Below are 19,619 nucleotides of genomic sequence, written 5' to 3'. Positions count from 1 at the left end.
TAACAGACCCACTCAGTGATGCATCCGATGGAGATACTATAATGACAGACCCACTCAGTGACTCTCCCTGTGGAGCTACTCTAATAACAGACCCACTCAGTGACTCTCCCTGTGGAGATACAATAATTATAGACCCACTCAGTGACTCTCCCTGTGGAGATACTAGAATAACAGACCCACTCAGTGACTCTCCCTGTGGAGATACTATAATAACAGATCCACTCAATGACTCTCTCTGTGGAGATACTGTCATAACAGACCCACTCAGTGACTCTCCCTGTGGAGATGCTACAATAACAGCTCCACTCAATGACTCTCTCTGTGGAGATAATATAATAACAGACCCACTCAGTGACTCTCCCTGTGGAGATACTATGATAACAGATCCACTCAGTGACTCTCTCTGTGGAGATACTATAATAACAGACCCACTCAGTGACTCTGCCAATGGAGATACTATAATAACAGACCCACTCAGAGACTTTCCCTGTGGAGATACTGTAATAACAGACACACTCAGTGACTCTCCCTGTGGAGATACAATAATAACAGTCAAACTGAGTGACTCTCCCTGTGGAGATACTGTAATAACAGACCCACTCAGTGACTCTCCCTGTGCAGTTACTATAATAACAGAACCACTCAGTTACTTTCCCTGTGGAGATACTGTAATAACAGACCCACTCAGTGACTCTTCCTGTGCAGATACTATAGTAACAGAACCACTCAGTGACTCTCCCTGTGGAGATACTATAATAACAGACCCACTCAGTGACGCTTCCTATGGAGATACTATAATAACAGACCCACTCAGTGACTCTCCCTTTGGAGATACTATAATAACAGACCCACTCAGTGACTCTCCCTGTGGAGATACTATAATAACAGAGCCACTCAGTGACTCTCCCTGTGGAGATACTATAATAAAAGACCCACTCAGTGACTTTCCCTGTGGAGATACTGTAATAACAGGCCCACTCAGTGACTCGCCCTGTGGAGATACTATAATAACAGAACCACTCAGTGATGCATCCGATGGAGATACTATAATGACAGACCCACTCAGTGACTCTCCCTGTGGAGCTACTCTATTAACAGACCCACTCAGTGACTCTACCTGTGGAGATACTATAATAACAGACCCACTCAGTGACTCTCCCTGTGGAGATACTATAATAACAGACCCACTCAGTGATTCTCCCTGTGTAGATACTATAATAACAGCTCCACTCAATTACTCTCTGTCTGGAGAGAATATAATAACAGACCCACTCAGTGACTCTCCCTGTGGAGATACTATAATAACAGATCCACTCAGTGACTCTCTCTGTGGAGATACTATAACAGCAGACCCACTCAGTGACACTGCCAGTGGAGATACTACAATAACAGACCCACTCAGAGACTTTCCCTGTGGAGATACTGTAATAACAGAAACACTCAGTGACTCTCCCTGTGGAGATACAATAATAACAGTCAAACTGAGTGACTCTCCCTGTGGAGATACTGTAATAACAGACCCAATCAGTGACTCTCCCTGTGCAGATACTATAATAACAGAACCACTCAGTTACTTTCCCTGTGGAGATACTGTAATAACAGACCCACTCAATGACTCTGCCAGTGGAGATACTATAATAACAGACCCACTCAGAGACTTTCCCTGTGGAGATACTATAATAACAGACCCACTCAGTGACGCTTCCTATGGAGATACTAACATAACAGACCCACTCAGTGACTCTCCCTGTGGAGATACTATAATAACAGACCCACTCAGTAACTTTCTCTGTGGAGATACTGTAATAACAGACCCACTCAGTGACTCGCCCTGTGGAGATACTATAATAACAGACCCACTCAGTGATGCATCCGATGTAGATACTATAATGACAGACCCACTCAGTGACTCTCCCTGTGGAGCTACTCTAATAACAGACCCACTCAGTGACTCTCCCTGTGGAGATACAATAATTATAGACCCACTCAGTGACTCTCCCTGTGGAGATACTACAATAACAGACCCATTCAGTGACTCTACCTGTGGAGATACTATAGTAACAGAGCCACTCAGTGACTCTCCCTGTGGAGATACTAGAATAACAGACCCACTCAGTGACTCTCCCTATGGAGATACTATAATAACAGATCCACTCAATGACTCTCTCTGTGGAGATACTGTCATAACAGACCCACTCAGTGACTCTCCCTGTGGAGATACTACAATAACAGCTCCACTCAATGACTCTCTCTGTGGAGATAATATAATAACAGACCCACTCAGTGACTCTCCCTGTGGAGATACTATGATAACAGATCCACTCAGTGACTCTCTCTGTGGAGATACTATAATAACAGACCCACTCAGTGACTCTGCCAATGGAGATACTATAATAACAGACCCACTCAGAGACTTTCCCTGTGGAGATACTGTAATAACAGACACACTCAGTGACTCTCCCTGTGGAGATACAATAATAACAGTCAAACTGAGTGACTCTCCCTGTGGAGATACTATAATAACAGACCCACTCAGTGACGCTTCCTATGGAGATACTATAATAACAGACCCACTCAGTGACTCTCCCTGTGGAGATACTATAATAACAGACCCACTCAGTGACTCTCCCTGTGGAGATACTATAATAACAGAGCCACTCAGTGACTCTCCCTGTGGAGATACTATAATAAAAGACCCACTCAGTGACTTTCCCTGTGGAGATACTGTAATAACAGGCCCACTCAGTGACTCGCCCTGTGGAGATACTATAATAACAGAACCACTCAGTGATGCATCCGATGGAGATACTATAATGACAGACCCACTCAGTGACTCTCCCTGTGGAGCTACTCTAATAACAGACCCACTCAGTGACTCTACCTGTGGAGATACTATAATAACAGACCCACTCAGTGACTCTCCCTGTGGAGATACTATAATAACAGACCCACTCAGTGATTCTCCCTGTGTAGATACTATAATAACAGATCCACTCAATGACTCTCCCTGTGGAGATACTATAATAACAGACCCACTCAGTGACTCTCCCTGTGGAGATACTACAATAACAGACCCATTCAGTGACTCTACCTGTGGAGATACTATAGTAACAGAGCCACTCAGTGACTCTCCCTGTGGAGATACTATAATAACAGACCCACTCAGTGACTCTGCCTGTGGAGATACTATAACAACTGACCCAATAAGTTACTTGCTCTGCGCAGATACTATTATAACAGACCCACTCAGTGACTCTCCCTGTGGAGATAATATAATAACAGACCCACTCAGTGACGCTTCCTATGGAGATACTATAATAACAGACCCACTCAGTGACTCTGACTGTGGAGATACTATAATAACAGACCCACTCAGTGACTCTCCCTGTGGAGATACTATAATAACAGACCCACTCAGTGACTCTCCCTGTGGAGATACTATAATAACAGACCCACTCTTTGACTTTCCCTGTGGAGATACTGTAATAACAGACCCACTCAGTGATGCATCCGATGGAGATACTATAATGACAGACCCACTCAGTGACTCTCCCTGTGGAGCTACTCTAATAACAGACCCACTCAGTGACTCTCCCTGTGGAGATACAATAATTATAGACCCACTCAGTGACTCTCCCTGTGGAGATACTATAATAACAGACCCACTCAGTGACTCTCCCTGTTTAGATACTATAATAACAGATCCACTCAATGACTCTCTCTGTGGAGATACTGTCATAACAGACCCAGTCAGTGACTCTCCCTGTGGAGATACTACAATAACAGCTCCACTCAATGACTCTCTCTGTGGAGATAATATAATAACAGACCCACTCAGTGACTCTCCCTGTGGAGATACTATAATAACAGATCCACTCAGTGACTCTCTCTGTGGAGATACTATAATAACAGACCCACTCAGTGACTCTGCCAGTGGAGATACTATAATAACAGACCCACTCAGAGACTTTCCCTGTGGAGATACTGTAATAACAGACACACTCAGTGACTCTCCCTGTGGAGATACAATAATAACAGTCAAACTGAGTGACTCTCCCTGTGGAGATACTGTAATAACAGACCCACTCAGTGACTCTCCCTGTGCCGGTACTATAATAACAGAACCACTCAGTTACTTTCCCTGTGGAGATACTGTAATAACAGAGCCACTCAGTGACTCTTCCTGTGCAGATACTATAATAACAGACCCACTCAGTGACTCTCCCTGTGGAGATACTATAACAACTGACCCAATAAGTTACTTTCTCTGCGCAGATACTATAATAACAGACCCACTCAGTGACTCTCCCTGTGGAGATAATATAATAACAGACCCGTTCAGTGACTCTCCCTGTGGAGATACTATAACAACAGACCCACTCAGTGACTCTCCATGTGGAGATACAAAAAAACAGACAAACTGAGTGACTCTCCCTGTGGAGATACTGTAATAACAGACCCACTCAGTGACTCTCCCTGTGGAGATACTATAATAACAGACCCAGTCAGTGACTTTCCCTGCGGAGATACTATAAAAACAGACCCACTCAGTGACTCTCCCTGTTGAGATACGACAATAACAGACCCACTCAGTGACTCTACCTGTGGAGATACTATAATAACAGACCCACTCAGTGACTCTCCCTGTGGAGATACTATAATAACAGATCCACTCTGTGACTCTCCCTGTGGTGATAATATTATAACAGAGCCACTCAATGACTCTCTCTGTGGAGATACTATAATAACAGACTCACTCAGTGACTCTCCCTGTTGAGATACGACAATAACAGACCCACTCAGTGACTCTACCTGTGGAGATACTATAATAACAGACCCACTCAGTGACTCTCCCTGTGGAGATACTGTAACAACAGACCCAATAAGTTACTTTCTCTGCGGAGATACTATAACAACAGACCCACTCAGTGACTCTCCCTGTGGAGATACGATAATAACAGACCCACTCAATGACTCTCCCTGTGGAGATTCTATAATAGCAGACCCACTCAGTGACTCTCCCTGTGGAGATACTATAATAACAGACCCACTCAGTGACCTTCCCTGTGGAGATACGATAATAACAGACCCACTCAGTGAGTCTCTCTGTGAAGATACAATAATAACAGAACCACTCAGTGACTCTCCCTGTGGAGATACTATCATAACAGACCTACTCAGTGACTCTCCATGTGGAGACACAATAATAACAGACCCAGTCAGTGACTCTCCCTGTGGAGATACTATAATAACAGACCCACTCAGTGACTCTCCCTGTGGAGATACTGCCATAACAGAACAACTCAGTGACTCTCCCTGTGGAGATACTATAATAACAGACCCACTCAGTGATGCTTCCTATGGAGATACTATAAAGACAGACCCACTCAGTGACTCTCCCTGTGGAGACACCCTAATAACAGACCCACTCAGTGACTCTCCCTGTGGAGATACTATAATAACAGACCCACTCAGTGACTCTCTCCGTGGAGATACTATAATAACAGACCCACTCAGTGACTGTCCCTATGGAGATACTATAATAACAGATCCACTCAGTGACTCTCCCTGTGGTGATAATATAAAAACAGATCCACTCAATGACTCTCTCTGTGGAGATACTATAATAACAGACCCACTCAGTGACTCTCCCTGTTGAGATACTACAATAACAGACCCACTCAGTGACTCTACCTGTGGAGATACTATAATAACAGACCCGCTCAGTGACTCTCCCTGTGGAGATACGATAATAACAGACCCACTCAGTGAGTCTCTCTGTGAAGATACAATAATAACAGACCCACTCAGTGACTCTCCCTGTGGAGATACTATCATAACAGACCCACTCAGTGACTTTCCCTGTGGAGATACTGTAATAAAAGACCCACTCAGTGACTCTCCCTGTGGAGATACTATAATAACAGACCCACTCAGTGACTCTCCCTGTGGAGATACGATAATAACAGACCCACTCAGTGAGTCTCTCTGTGAAGATACAATAATAACAGACCCACTCAGTGACTCTCCCTGTGGAGATACTATAATAACAGACCCACTCAGTGACTCTCCCTGTGGAGATACTGTAATAACAGACCCACTCAGTGACTCTCCCTGTGGAGATACTATAATAACAGACCCAGTCAGTGACTTTCCCTGCGGAGATACTATAAAAACAGACCCACTCAGTGACTCTCCCTGTTGAGATACGACAATAACAGACCCACTCAGTGACTCTACCTGTGGAGATACTATAATAACAGACCCACTCAGTGACTCTCCCTGTGGAGATACTATAATAACAGATCCACTCTGTGACTCTCCCTGTGGTGATAATATTATAACAGAGCCACTCAATGACTCTCTCTGTGGAGATACTATAATAACAGACTCACTCAGTGACTCTCCCTGTTGAGATACGACAATAACAGACCCACTCAGTGACTCTACCTGTGGAGATACTATAATAACAGACCCACTCAGTGACTCTCCCTGTGGAGATACTGTAACAACAGACCCAATAAGTTACTTTCTCTGCGGAGATACTATAACAACAGACCCACTCAGTGACTCTCCCTGTGGAGATACGATAATAACAGACCCACTCAATGACTCTCCCTGTGGAGATTCTATAATAGCAGACCCACTCAGTGACTCTCCCTGTGGAGATACTATAATAACAGACCCACTCAGTGACCTTCCCTGTGGAGATACGATAATAACAGACCCACTCAGTGAGTCTCTCTGTGAAGATACAATAATAACAGAACCACTCAGTGACTCTCCCTGTGGAGATACTATCATAACAGACCTACTCAGTGACTCTCCATGTGGAGACACAATAATAACAGACCCAGTCAGTGACTCTCCCTGTGGAGATACTATAATAACAGACCCACTCAGTGACTCTCCCTGTGGAGATACTGCCATAACAGAACAACTCAGTGACTCTCCCTGTGGAGATACTATAATAACAGACCCACTCAGTGATGCTTCCTATGGAGATACTATAAAGACAGACCCACTCAGTGACTCTCCCTGTGGAGACACCCTAATAACAGACCCACTCAGTGACTCTCCCTGTGGAGATACTATAATAACAGACCCACTCAGTGACTCTCTCCGTGGAGATACTATAATAACAGACCCACTCAGTGACTGTCCCTATGGAGATACTATAATAACAGATCCACTCAGTGACTCTCCCTGTGGTGATAATATAAAAACAGATCCACTCAATGACTCTCTCTGTGGAGATACTATAATAACAGACCCACTCAGTGACTCTCCCTGTTGAGATACTACAATAACAGACCCACTCAGTGACTCTACCTGTGGAGATACTATAATAACAGACCCGCTCAGTGACTCTCCCTGTGGAGATACGATAATAACAGACCCACTCAGTGAGTCTCTCTGTGAAGATACAATAATAACAGACCCACTCAGTGACTCTCCCTGTGGAGATACTATCATAACAGACCCACTCAGTGACTTTCCCTGTGGAGATACTGTAATAAAAGACCCACTCAGTGACTCTCCCTGTGGAGATACTATAATAACAGACCCACTCAGTGACTCTCCCTGTGGAGATACGATAATAACAGACCCACTCAGTGAGTCTCTCTGTGAAGATACAATAATAACAGACCCACTCAGTGACTCTCCCTGTGGAGATACTATCATAACAGACCCACTCAGTGACTCTCCATGTGGAGACACAATAATAACAGACCCAGTCAGTGACTCTCCCTGTGGAGATACTATAATAACAGACCCACTCAGTGACTCTCCCTGTGGAGATACTGCAATAACAGAACAACTCAGTGACTCTCCCTGTGGAGATACTATAATAACAGACCCACTCAGTGATGCTTCCTATGGAGATACAATAATGACAGACCCACTCAGTGACTCTCCCTGTGGAGATATCCTAATAACAGACCCACTCAGTGACTCTCCCTGTGGAGATACTATAATAACAGACCCACTCAGTGTCTCTCTCCGTGGAGATACTATAATAACAGACCCACTCAGTGACTGTCCCTATGGAGATACTATAATAACAGATCCACTCAGTGACTCTTCCTGTGGTGATAATATAAAAACAGATCCACTCAATGACACTCTCTGTGGAGATTCTATAATAACAGACCCACTCAGTGACTCTCCCTGTTGAGATACTACAATAACAGACCCACTCAGTGACTCTACCTGTGGAGATACTATAATAACAGACCCACTCAGTGACTCTCCCTGTGGAGATACTATAACAACAGACCCAATAAGTTACTTTCTCTGCGGAGATACTATAATAACAGACCCACTCAGTGACTCTCCCTGTGGAGATACTATAATAACAGACCCGCTCAGTGACTCTCCCTGTGGAGATACTATAATAACAGACCCACTCAGTGACTCTCCCTGTGGAGGTACTATAATAACAGACCCACTCAGTGCCTCTCCCTGTGGAGATACTATAATATGAGACCCACTCAGTGACTCTCCCTGAGCAGATACTCGAACAACAGACCCACTCAGTGACTCTCCCTGTGGAGATACGATAATAACAGACCCACTCAGTGACTCTCCCTGTGGAGATTCTATAATAACAGACCCACTCAGTGACTCTCCCTGTGGAGATACTATAATAACAGACCCACTCAGTGACCTTCCCTGTGGAGATACTATAATAACAGACCCACTCAGTGAATCTCTCTGTGAAGATACTATAATAACAGACCCACTCAGTGACTCTCCCTGTGGAGATACTATCATAACAGTCCCGCTCAGTGACTTTCCCTGTGGAGATACTGTAATAACAGGCCCACTCAGTGATTCTCCCTTTGGAGATACTATAATAACAGACCCACTCAGTGACTCTCCCTGTGGAGATACTATAACAACAGACCCAATATGTTACTTTCTCTGTGGGGATACTATAATAACAGACCCACTCAGTGATGCTTTCCATGGAGATACTATAATGACAGACCCACTCAGTGACTGTCCCTATGGAGATACTCAAATAACAGACCCACTCAGTGACTCTCCCTGTGGAGATACTATATTAACAGACCCACTCAGTGACTCTCCCTGTGGAGATACTATAATAACAGATCCACTCTGTGACTCTCCCTGTGGTGATAATATTGTAACAGATCCACTCAATGACTCTCTCTGTGGAGATACTATAATAACAGACCCACTCAGTGACTCTCCCTGTTGAGATACGACAATAACAGACCCACTCAGTGACTCTACCTGTGGAGATACTATAATAACAGACCCACTCAGTGACTCTCCCTGTGGAGATACTATAACAACAGACCCAATAAGTTACTTTCTCTGCGGAGAGACTATAACAACAGACCCACTCATTGACTCTCCCTGTGGAAATAGGATAATAACAGACCCACTCAGTGACCTTCCCTGTGGAGAAACGATAATAACAGGCCCACTCAGTGAGTCTCTCTGTGAAGATACAATAATAACAGACCCACTCAGTGACTCTCCCTGTGGAGATACTATCGTAACAGACCCACTCAGTGACTTTCCCTGTGGAGATACTGTTATAAAAGACCCACTCAGTGACTCTCCCTGTGGAGATACTATAATAACAGACCCACTCAGTGACTCTCCATGTGGAGACACTATAATAACAGACCCAGTCAGTGACTCTCCCTGTGGAGATACTATAATAACAGACCCACTCAGTGACTCTCCCTGTGGAGATACTGCAATAACAGAACAACTCAGTGACTCTCCCTGTGGAGATACTATAATAACAGACCCACTCAGTGATGCTTCCTATGGAGATACTATAATGACAGACCCACTCAGTGACTCTCCCTGTGGAGATCCCCTAATAACAGACCCACTCAGTGACTCTCCCTGTGGAGATACTATAATAACAGACCCACTCTGTGACTCTCTCCGTGGAGATACTATAATAACAGACCCACTCAGTGACTGTCCCTATGGAGATACTATAATAACAGATCCACTCAGTGACTCTCCCTGTGGTGATAATGTAAAAACAGATCCACTCAATGACTCTCTCTGTGGAGATACTATAATAACAGACCCACTCAGTAACTCTCCCTGTTGAGATACTACAATAACAGACCCACTCAGTGACTCTACCTGTGGAGATACAATAATAACAGACCCACTCAGTGACTCTCCCTGTGGAGATACTATAACAACAGACCCAATAAGTTACTTTCTCTGCGGAGATACTATAATAACAGACCCACTCAGTGACTCACCCTGTGGAGATACTATAATAACAGACCCGCTCAGTGACTCTCCCTGTGGAGGTACTATAATAACAGACCCACTCAGTCACACTCCCTGTGGAGATACTATAATATGAGACCCACTCAGTGACTCTCCCTGTGGAGATACTCTAACAACAGACCCACTCAGTGACTCTCCCTGTGGAGATACGATAATAACAGACCCACTCAGTGACTCTCCCTGTGGAGATTCTATAATAACAGACCCACTCAGTGACTCTCCCTGTGGAGATACTATAATAACAGACCCACTCAGTGACCTTCCCTGTGGAGATACTATAATAACAGACCCACTCAGTGAATCTCTCTGTGAAGATACTATAATAACAGACCCACTCAGTGACTCTCCCTGAGGAGATACTATCATAACAGTCCCACTCAGTGACTTCCCCTGTGGAGATACTGTAATAAAAGACCCACTCAGTGACTCTCCCTGTGGAGATACTATAATAACAGACCCACTCAGTGACTCTCCCTGTGGAGATACTATAATAACAGACCCTCTCAGTTACTGTCACTGTGGAGATACTATAACAACAGACCCACTCAGTGACTCTCCCTGTGGAGATACTATAATAACAGACAAACTCAGTGACTCTCCCTGTGGAGATACTATAATAACAGACCCACTCAGTGAATCTCCCTGTGGAGATACTATAATAACAGACCCACTCAGTGAATTTCCCTGTGAAAATACTGTAATAACAGACCCACTCAGTGACTCTCCCTGTGGAGATACTATAATAACAGACACACTCAGTGACTCTCCCTGTGGAGATACTATAATAACAGACCCGCTCAGTGACTCACCCTGTGGAGATACTATAATAACAGGCCCACTCAGTGACTCTCCCTGTGGAGATACTATAATAACAGACCCAGTCAGTGACTCTCCCTGTGGAGATACTATAATAACAGACACACTCAGTGATTCTTCCTATGGAGATACTATAATGACAGACCCACTCAGTGACTCTCCCTGTGGAGATACTCAAATAACAGACCCACTCAGTGACTCTCCCTGTGGAGATACTATAATAACAGACCCACTCAGTGACTCTACCTGTGGAGATACTATAATAACAGACCCACTCAGTGACTCTCCCTGTGGAGATACTATAATAAAAGATCCACTCAGTGACTCTCCCTGTTGTGATAATATAAAAACAGATCCACTCAATGACTCTGCCTGTCGAGATACTATAATAACAGACCCAATCAGTGACTCTCCCTGTTGAGATACTACAATAACAGACCCACTCAGTGACTCTACCTGTGGAAATACTATAATAACAGACCCACTCAGTGACTCTCCCTGTGGAGATACTATAACAACAGACCCACTCGCTGACTCTCCCTCTGGAGGTACTATAATAACAGATCCGCTCATTGACTCTCCCTGTGGAGATACTATAATTACAGGCCCACTCAGTGACTCTCCCTGTGGAGATGCTATAATAACAGACCCACTCAGTGACTCTCCCTGTGGAGATACTATAATAACAGACCCGCTCAGTGACTCTCCCTGTGGAGATACTATAATAACAGACCCACTCAGTGACTCTCCCTGTGGATGTACTATAATAACAGACCCACTCAGTGACTCTCCCTGTGGAGATACTAAAATATGAGTCCCACTCAGTGACTCTCCCTGTGGAGATACTCTAACAACAGACCCACTCAGTGACTCTCCCTGTGGAGATGCGATAATAACAGACCCACTCAGTGACTCTCCCTGTGGAGATTCTATAATAACAGACCCACTCAGTGACTCTCCCTGTGGAGATACTATAATAACAGACCCACTCAGTGACCTTCCCTGTGGAGATACTATAATAACAGACCCACTCAGTGAGTCTCTCTGTGAAGATACTACAATAACAGACCCACTCAGTGACTCTACCTGTGGAAATACTATAATAACAGACCCACTCAGTGACTCTCTCCGTGGAGATACTATAATAACAGACCCACTCAGTGACTCTCCCTGTGGAGATACTATAATAACAGACCCACTCAGTGACTTTCCCTGTGGAGATACTATAAAAACAGACCCACTCAGTGACTCCCCCTGTCGAGATACTATAATAACAGACCCAATCAGTGACTCTCCCTGTTGAGATACTACAATAACAGACCCACTCAGTGACTCTACCTGTGGAAATACTATAATAACAGACCCACTCAGTGACTCTCCCTGTGGAGATACTATAACAACAGACCCACTCGCTGACTCTCCCTCTGGAGGTACTATAATAACAGATCCGCTCATTGACTCTCCCTGTGGAGATACTATAATTACAGGCCCACTCAGTGACTCTCCCTGTGGAGATGCTATAATAACAGACCCACTCAGTGACTCTCCCTGTGGAGATACTATAATAACAGACCCGCTCAGTGACTCTCCCTGTGGAGATACTATAATAACAGACCCACTCAGTGACTCTCCCTGTGGATGTACTATAATAACAGACCCACTCAGTGACTCTCCCTGTGGAGATACTAAAATATGAGTCCCACTCAGTGACTCTCCCTGTGGAGATACTCTAACAACAGACCCACTCAGTGACTCTCCCTGTGGAGATGCGATAATAACAGACCCACTCAGTGACTCTCCCTGTGGAGATTCTATAATAACAGACCCACTCAGTGACTCTCCCTGTGGAGATACTATAATAACAGACCCACTCAGTGACCTTCCCTGTGGAGATACTATAATAACAGACCCACTCAGTGAGTCTCTCTGTGAAGATACTATTATAACAGACCCACTCAGTGACACTCCCTGTGGAGATACTATAATAACAGACCCACTCAGTGACTCTCTCCGTGGAGATACTATAATAACAGACCCACTCAGTGACTGTCCCTATGGAGATACCATAATAACAGATCCACTCAGTGTCTCTTCCTGTGGTGATAATATAAAAACAGATCCACTCAATGACTCTCTCTGTGGAGATTCTATAATAACAGACCCAATCAGTGACTCTCCCTGTTGAGATACTACAATAACAGACCCACTCAGTGACTCTACCTGTGGAGATACTATAATAACAGACCCACTCAGTGACTCTCCCTGTGGAGATACTATAACAACAGACCCAATAAGTTACTTTCTCTGCGGAGATACTATAATAACAGACCCACTCAGTGACTCTCCCTGTGGAGATACTATAATAACAGACCCGCTCAGTGACTCTCCCTGTGGAGATACTATAATAACAGACCCACTCAGTGACTCTCCCTGTGGAGGTACTATAATAACAGACCCACTCAGTGACTCTCCGTGTGGAGATACTATAATATGAGAACCACTCAGTGACTCTCCCTGAGGAGATACTCGAACAACAGACCCACTCAGTGACTCTCCCTGTGGAGATACGATAATAACAGACCCACTCAGTGACTCTCCCTGTGGAGATTCTATAATAACAGACCCACTCAGCGACTCTCCCTGTGGAGATACTATAATAACAGACCCACTCAGTGACCTTCCCTGTGGAGATACTATAATAACAGACCCACTCAGTGAATCTCTCTGTGAAGATACTATAATAACAGACCCACTCAGTGACTCTCCCTGTGGAGATACTATCATAACAGTCCCACTCAGTGACTTTCCCTGTGGAGATACTGTAATAACAGGCCCACTCAGTGACTATCCCTTTGGAGATACTATAATAACAGACCCACTCAGTGACTCTCCCTGTGGAGATACTAAAACAACAGACCCAATATGTTACTTTCTCTGTGGAGATACTATAATAACAGACCCACTCAGTGATGCTTTCCATGGAGATACTATAATGACAGACCCACTCAGTGACTGTCCCTGTGGAGATACTCAAATAACTGACCCACTCAGTGACTCTCCCTGTGGATATACTATCATAACAGACCCACTCAGTGACTCTCCCTGTGGAGATACTATATTAACAGACCCACTCAGTGACTCTCCCTGTGGAGATACTATAATAACAGATCCACTCTGTGACTCTCCCTGTGGTGATAATATTGTAACAGATCCACTCAATGACTCTCTCTGTGGAGATACTATAATAACAGACCCACTCAGTGACTCTCCCTGTTGAGATACGACAATAACAGACCCACTCAGTGACTCTACCTGTGGAGATACTATAATAACAGACCCACTCAGTGACTCTCCCTGTGGAGATACTATAACAACAGACCCAATAAGTTACTTTCTCTGCGGAGAGACTATAACAACAGACCCACTCATTGACTCTCCCTGTGGAAATAGGATAATAACAGACCCACTCAGTGACCTTCCCTGTGGAGAAACGATAATAACAGACCCACTCAGTGAGTCTCTCTGTGAAGATACAATAATAACAGACCCACTCAGTGACTCTCCCTGTGGAGATACTATCATAACAGACCCACTCAGTGACTTTCCCTGTGGAGATACTGTAATAAAAGACCCACTCAGTGACTCTCCCTGTGGAGATACTATAATAACAGACCCACTCAGTGACTCTCCATGTGGAGACACTATAATAACAGACCCAGTCAGTGACTCTCCCTGTGGAGATACTATAATAACAGACCCACTCAGTGACTCTCCCTGTGGAGATACTGCAATAACAGAACAACTCAGTGACTCTCCCTGTGGAGATACTATAATAACAGACCCACTCAGTGATGCTTCCTATGGAGATACTATAATGACAGACCCACTCAGTGACTCTCCCTGTGGAGATACCCTAATAACAGACCCACTCAGTGACTCTCCCTGTGGAGATACTATAATAACAGACCCACTCAGCGACTCTCTCCGTGGAGATACTATAATAACAGACCCACTCAGTGACTGTCCCTATGGAGATACTATAATAACAGATCCACTCAGTGACTCTCCCTGTGGTGATAATATAAAAACAGATCCACTCAATGACTCTCTCTGTGGAGATACTATAATAACAGACCCACTCAGTGACTCTCCCTGTTGAGATACTACAATAACAGACCCACTCAGTGACTCTACCTGTGGCGATACTATAATAACAGACCCACTCAGTGACTCTCCCTGTGGAGATACTATAACAACAGACCCAATAAGTTACTTTCTCTGCGGAGATACTATAATAACAGACCCACTCAGTGACTCACCCTGTGGAGATACTATAATAACAGACCCGCTCAGTGACTCTCCCTGTGGAGATACTATAATAACAGACCCACTCAGTCACTCTCCCTGTGGAGATACTATAATATGAGACCCACTCAGTGACTCTCCCTGTGGAGATACTCTAACAACAGACCCACTCAGTGACTCTCCCTGTGGAGATACGATAATAACAGACCCACTCAGTGACTCTCCCTGTGGAGATTCTATAATAACAGACCCACTCAGTGACTCTCCCTGTGGAGATACTATAATAACAGACCCACTCAGTGACCTTCCCTGTGGAGATACTATAATAACAGACCCACTCTGTGAATCTCTCTGTGAAGATACTATAATAACAGACCCACTCAGTGACTCTCCCTGAGGAGATACTATCATAACAGACCCACTCAGTGACTTCCCCTGTGGAGATACTGTAATAAAAGACCCACTCAGTGACTCTCCCTGTGGAGATACTATAATAACAGACCCACTCAGTGACTCTCCCTGTGGAGATACTATAATAACAGACCCTCTCAGTTACTGTCACTGTGGAGATACTATAACAACAGACCCACTCAGTGACTCTCCCTGTGGAGATACTATAATAACAGACAAACTCAGTGACTCTCCCTGTGGAGATACTATAATAACAGACCCACTCAGTGAATCTCCCTGTGGAGATACTATAATAACAGACCCACTCAGTGAATTTCCCTGTGAAAATACTGTAATAACAGACCCACTCAGTGACTCTCCCTGTGGAGATACTATAATAACAGACACACTCAGTGACTCTCCCTGTGGAGATACTAAAATAACAGACCCGCTCAGTGACTCTCCCTGTGGAGATACTATAATAACAGGCCCACTCAGTGACTCTCCCTGTGGAGATACTATAATAACAGACCCACACAGTGACTCTCCCTGTGGAGATACTATAATAACAGACCCACTCAGTGACTCTCCCTGTGGAGATACTATAATAAAAGATCCACTCAGTGACTCTCCCTGTGGTGATAATATAAAAACAGATCCACTCAATGACTCTGCCTGTCGAGATACTATAATAACAGACCCAATCAGTGACTCTCCCTGTTGAGATACTACAATAACAGACCCACTCAGTGACTCTACCTGTGGAGATAGTATAATAACAGACCCACTCAGTGACTCTCCCTGTGGAGATACTATAACAACAGACCCACTCAGTGACTCTCCCTGTGGAGGTACTATAATAACAGATCCGCTCAGTGACTCTCCCTGTGGAGATACTATAATTACAGGCCCACTCAGTGACTCTCCCTGTGGAGATGCTATAATAACAGACCCACTCAGTGACTCTCCCTGTGGAGATACTATAATAACAGACCCGCTCAGTGACTCTCCCTGTGGAGATACTATAATAACAGACCCACTCAGTGACTCTCCCTGTGGATGTACTATAATAACAGACCCACTCAGTGACTCTCCCTGTGGAGATACTAAAATATGAGTCCCACTCAGTGACTCTCCCTGTGGAGATACTCTAACAACAGACCCACTCAGTGACTCTCCCTGTGGAGATGCGATAATAACAGACCCACTCAGTGACTCTCCCTGTGGAGATTCTATAATAACAGACCCACTCAGTGACTCTCCCTGTGGAGATACTATAATAACAGACCCACTCAGTGACCTTCCCTGTGGAGATACTATAATAACAGACCCACTCAGTGAGTCTCTCTGTGAAGATACTATAATAACAGACCCACTCAGTGACTCTCCCTGTGGAGATACTATCATAAAAGTCCCACTCAGTGACTTTCCCTGTGGAGATACAGGAATAAAAGACCCACTCAGTGACTCTCCCTGTGGAGATACTATAATAACAGACCCACTCAGTGACTCTCCATGTGGAGACACTATAATAACAGACCCTCTCAGTTACTGTCACTGTGGAGATACTATAACAACAGACCCACTCAGTGACTCTCCCTGTAGAGATACTATAACAGACCCACTCAGTAAATCTCCCTGTGGAGATACTATAATAACAGACCCACTCAGTGAATTTCCCTGTGAAGATACTGTAATAACAGACTCACGGAGTGACTCTCCCTGTGGAGATACTATAATAACAGACACACTCAGTGACTCTCCCTGTGGAGATACTATAATAACAGACCCGCTCAGTGACTCTCCCTGTGGAGATACTATAATAACAGACACACTCAGTGACTCTCCCTGTGGAGATACTATAATAACAGACCCGCTCAGTGACTCTCCCTTTGGAGATACTATAATAACAGACCCACTCAGTGACTCTCCCTGTGGAGATACCATAATAACGGATGAACTCAGTGACTCTCCCTGTGGTGATAATATAAAAACAGATCCACTCAATGACTCTCTCTGTCGAGATACTATAATAACAGACTCAATCAGTGACTCTCCCTGTTGAGATACTACAATAACAGACCCACTCAGTGACTCTTCCTGTGGAGATACTATAATAACAGACCCACTCAGTGACTCTCCCTGTGGAGATAATATAACAACAGACCCAATAAGTTACTTTCTCTGCGGAGATACTATAATAACAGACCCACTCAGTGACTCTCCCTGTGGAGATACTATAATAACATACCCGCTCAGTGACTCTCCCTGTGGAGATACTATAATAACAGACCCACTCAGTGACTCTCCCTGTGGAGGTACTATAATAACAGACCCACTCAGTGACTCTCCCTGTGGAGATACTATAATAACATACCCGCTCAGTGACTCTCCCTGTGGAGATACTATAATAACAGACCCACTCAGTGACTCTCCCTGTGGAGATACTATAACAACAGACCCGCTCAGTGACTCTCCCTGTGGAGATACTATAATAACAGACCCACTCAGTGACTTTCCCTGTGGAGATACTGTAATAACAGGCCCACTCAGTGACTCTCCCTGTGGAGATACTATAATAACAAATCCACTCAGTGACTCTCCCTGTGGAGATACTATAATAACAGACACACTCAGTGATTCTTCCTATGGAGATACTATAATGACAGACCCACTCAGTGACTCTCCCTGTGGAGATACTCAAATAACAGACCCACTCAGTGACTCTCCCTGTGGAGATACTATAATAACAGACCCACTCAGTGACTCTCCCTGTGGAGATACTATAATAACAGACCCACTCAGTGACTCTCCCTGTGGAGATACTATAATAACAGATCCACTCAGTGACTCTCCCTGTGGTGATAATATAAAAACAGATCCACTCAGTGACTCTCCCTGTGGAGATACTATAACAACAGACCCAATAAGTTACTTTCTCTGCGGAGATACTACAATAACAGTCCCGCTCAGTGACCCTCCCTGTGGAGATACTATAATAACAGGCCCACTCAGTGACTCTCCCTGTGGAGGTACTATAATAACAGACCCACTCAGTGACTCTCCCTGTGGAGATACTATAATATGAGACCCACTCAGTGACTCTCCCTGTGGAGATACTGTAATAACAGACTCACTGAGTGACTCTCCCTGTGGAGATACTATAATAACAGACACACTCAGTGACTCTCCCTGTGGAGATACTATAATAACAGACCCGCTCAGTGACTCTCCCTGTGGAGATACTATAATAACAGACACACTCAGTGACTCTCCCTGTGGAGATACTATAATAACAGACCCGCTCAGTGACTCTCCCTTTGGAGATACTATAATAACAGACCCACTCAGTGACTCTCCCTGTGGAGATACCATAATAACGGATGAACTCAGTGACTCTCCCTGTGGTGATAATATAAAAACAGATCCACTCAATGACTCTCTCTGTCGAGATACTATAATAACAGACTCAATCAGTGACTCTCCCTGTTGAGATACTACAATAACAGACCCACTCAGTGACTCTTCCTGTGGAGATACTATAATAACAGACCCACTCAGTGACTCTCCCTGTGGAGATAATATAACAACAGACCCAATACGTTACTTTCTCTGCGGAGAAACTATAATAACAGACCCACTCAGTGACTCTCCCTGTGGAGATACTATAATAACATACCCGCTCAGTGACTCTCCCTGTGGAGATACTATAATAACAGACCCACTCAGTGACTCTCCCTGTGGAGGTACTATAATAACAGACCCACTCAGTGACTCTCCCTGTGGAGATACTATAATAACATACC

Source organism: Heterodontus francisci, chromosome 21 (assembly GCF_036365525.1).
Source record: "Heterodontus francisci isolate sHetFra1 chromosome 21, sHetFra1.hap1, whole genome shotgun sequence".
Taxonomy (NCBI): Eukaryota; Metazoa; Chordata; class Chondrichthyes; order Heterodontiformes; family Heterodontidae; genus Heterodontus; species Heterodontus francisci.
Note: the sequence above shows the minus strand (reverse complement) of the source record.